The 3,570-nt window shown below is 36.4% G+C and overlaps 1 protein-coding gene across 1 annotated transcript in view; it reads left to right on the top strand.

The window, feature by feature from the left end:
- LOC119585572 (fidgetin-like protein 1) overlaps nt 1-3,570 on the top strand; it is a 26,272-nt gene that overhangs the window by 3,048 nt on the left and 19,654 nt on the right. Inside the window, exon 2 of the mRNA XM_037934238.1 lies at nt 3,544-3,545. The gene's annotated coding sequence lies outside the window, so the exon portion shown is untranslated. The remainder of the gene's footprint in view (nt 1-3,543; nt 3,546-3,570) is intronic.

Below are 3,570 nucleotides of genomic sequence, written 5' to 3'. Positions count from 1 at the left end.
TTACATCCTTGGGCTCTTGGGCCCCCCGCCGGCCGGGGCTCTTCCCCCCCTCTTTGGCCTCTTCCCTTTCCCCCGGTCCCTTGCCTTCCCATTCGCTTTTTCGTCCTTCTCTCCCCTCTTGGCCCGTTGTCTTTTATTTTTCCCTTTTTGGCAAAACCCCCTTTCGGCCTTCCCTTTTTTGTTCTTTGTTTCCCTGTCCTTCTGGGGTCATTCTTTCCCTCCCCTTCTTGGGGTTCTCAACTTGTTGGTGAAAAAAATAAGGGGAGGAGGGTTTTAGTGTACCAGGGCCCTTAGAATTTTGGGGACTGATAGTACATCATACTCATGAAAAAAATTGGGTACTTAAAATATCCCTGATCACTCATCAGTCACTAAGATTAGGGATTTATATGTATGGTGTACTCCAGTACCCATCCCAATGATCTTGAAAATTTTCCCGAAATTGGTTAGGGAAAGTTTTTCCGCTTTTGGATCTTTGGTAGGGTTTCCTTTAAAAGTGGCTTCCCCGCCTAATGAGTTCTGAAAAATGAGTGGAAATTTAAAATTTTAATATGGTTTTTTTGGTTAATATTTCTCATGAAAATGGTGGGGTTCATGTTTTTTTTTGATATTCATTTATTTCCCTTTCCAGTGATATCGTGATGCAGCAGTGGGAATTAAGACCAAAAACTTCTTCAGGTTTTGGCGACTTATGGATGTCAAAAAAGGTCAATAATTATGCCCAAACCAATTCTTACCTTGGTTGGAAAGAGTAAAATGGTAAGCTTGGGTAAAAAGGGAAAATTTGAATCATTTTGCATTATTTATTCCTCTTTTTCAGGGAAAGTGACCAAATTTTATCCCTTTGGTTTTTTTGCTATTTTCCTTTGTAGGAGACTACATTTAAGTTTACTCCCTTTTACTCGTTTATTTTATCATATTTATGGGTGAATATACGGTTCTTCAGATGTTTCCTATTCAGAGAATTCTTTCCTCAGCAGCAAGAATTGGAAATTAAACTGAATCAGAGATATAAAAGAAAATTTCTAGACCCCTTCCTGACTCCTCACAAACTTGAAGATGAGGCAAAATTAGCCCAAAATCTTGAACAAAATCAGGAAAAAGGAAAAACCCTACAGAATGAGAAGATTTACAATGTGCCAAGTTTTCACATTGTCTGAGAGTTTCACCTGGATGAACTGTTGGGGTTGTCTTTTAAAACTGATAGGTGATTGCTGAAGTCAGGAAAGTGATGCTGGGTAAATAAAACAGGTATTACAGAACAAAATTATTAATGTAAGAATGCTTTTTAGTATATATGCTTTATTGAGAGGAACATTTTAAATTTTCAGTCTTGTAGATGTATTTTTCAGATTTAAAAAAATATTTTTCCTCCTTGAATTTGAAATGGATAGCTGGTATCTTACTGCTTTTGATATTTATATTGTCATCCCTTATAATCAGCTCTTTCCGTCAGCATTTTATGAGGGAATTTTTGGGCAGTTGGGTCCGGAACAATTTTCCCGGCACCTTAAAAAGAAAGTATCCAAATCGGTGAGCCGTAAGGGGATATTTCTATATTTATTTAAAAAATGATAGGGCCCTCACTTTTGATTTTTTTAAAAACTTTTTTATTTATTGAAAAAAAATTTTCCTCGTTAAAAAAAAGTGACCATGAAAACAAAAAGCTAAAAATGAATAAAATTTAAACAAGGGCAAATTGAATACTCTCCTACCTCTTTTTAATGCCTTTTTTGGGTTGCATGTTCGGCCATTCAAAGGAAAGGGAATATATTTGACAACGGGAAATTTCTACCCCAAAACTAGGAAAAAGCTGTACATATCCCTGGAAAAAAGGAAAACTTGCCCGGTGTGAGCAGTGCTGGAAGAGGGAATCCCGGAATGGAAAAGGAAATATGGAGAACAGTTTGGGAATGTCAATTTTCATTGTCATGGTAATTTGAAAGGAAAAAAGGATGGACAGAGAGGGTTTGGAGGGATCCTCTGGGAATGTGTTTACCTCCTATCCCCGCCAAACACAGAGCGTGTGGCTCGAGAGGGGTTTTTGAGGCGAGGAGGAGGTAAAACTTTAAATTATTTTATTCAGTGAGCTTTTTGTAGTCAAAAAATATGATTTGATTATACGTAAAATGATTTTTCCCCCTATAGGGGGGAGATATCCTTGGAGTAGAGGTGCAAAAAAAACGACTGATGATTCCCAAAAACAGATATTGTCTTGCTTTAGACTGCTTCACATCACTTGGTTTTTGTACCTAACATTTTTATAAATTTAAAAGAAGGAAGATTGCCCCATTGGGAAAAAAACGATACATTTTTTTTTTGTTTGCCCATAAGACTGCTATTTCCAGTTTTTATCTGCAAAAAACCGAATTTTCAAATTTTATATTTTTTTTTAAGACTTTACCTGCATTCATGCTGTTCTATCGATAAATTTTGAACAGTATCAAATTAGAAACTGATCCTCTTTTGGGCTATCAAGAAATGATGAAAATTTAAAAACTTTTAGAAAACTAGTTGATGTAATGAACATATTCATCTTAATTATCAATAATAATCATTGCTTATATCATTTGTAGAATATAAAGAAAAATAAAACTAATTTTGGTAGCTCGTCACATGGAAGGGGTAGTAATTGATTGGGAAGAAGGGGTCCTAGTAAAGGGGCAGGGGGGGGGTGGTGGTTTTTAGAATCTTATGCTTGGGTGGGAGGAAGGCTGGCTGGGAAAGGGGATCTGATTACTGAGAAATCCCATGGGGTAGGCCCTGAGGCTGAATGAGTAGCCAATAATCAGATATTTAATTTACACTTGTTAGCTGTGTGAAAAGGTGGGAAAAAAGCCCCTCAACTAGATTGATGTACAGTTTACCCATATTTAAAAGGGGATGGCATGTTTATTTTCCTATTTTATATTCCTTTTTTCTCTGGAAATGTTTTTAAAAGAATTTATGTTCCGTATTGCTAATTTAAATTTTTTTACTAAAATTTTTTTTAATTTTAAACATTATATAACGAAATTTGACCCGGGTTTTCCAAAGAGGGCCCATGTATTTTCAGTTGCTGGGCCAGATAAAAAAAAAGCAGAGGGGTGTTGTAAGCGGGATATGGTCTGTTTTAAAAGGGTCCCTAGGCGTCAGAAGGGTGTCAAAAACCAAATTTCACGCCTCCCTTCGAAGAGAAAATGAAGACAAGTAAGTAGCAATTTGTCCCCTTTGATTTCTCTCTCCATGAAGGACATCCATAAAACTTACAAGGGCCCCGTATTCCAAAATCAGTGAATGTTTTACTCCTCTGAAATTTGGGTTGACATAATATATTTTATTCCCCGTTTAAAATTTAAATGTGACATCTAATATACTTTTTGAACATGTGAAATTTGATTAGGTTTTCAGGAGATCTTTGGGGGGTTTGGGGTGGGGGGGGGAATATGTGATTGTGGGTATTACACTTGCCAGCAAAAGAACCTATTAAAAAATAGTTTTACTAAAAGGAACTTGACAGTAGAGGGGAGGGGTTAGGAAATGAATTTGAAAAAGATTAAAAAGAAGTTGAATTTCTTTCCCAAATTGGAG

The sequence above is a fragment of the Penaeus monodon genome, chromosome 20, assembly GCF_015228065.2.
Source record: "Penaeus monodon isolate SGIC_2016 chromosome 20, NSTDA_Pmon_1, whole genome shotgun sequence".
Taxonomy (NCBI): Eukaryota; Metazoa; Arthropoda; class Malacostraca; order Decapoda; family Penaeidae; genus Penaeus; species Penaeus monodon.
This window is presented reverse-complemented; position numbering and strand designations above follow the sequence as displayed.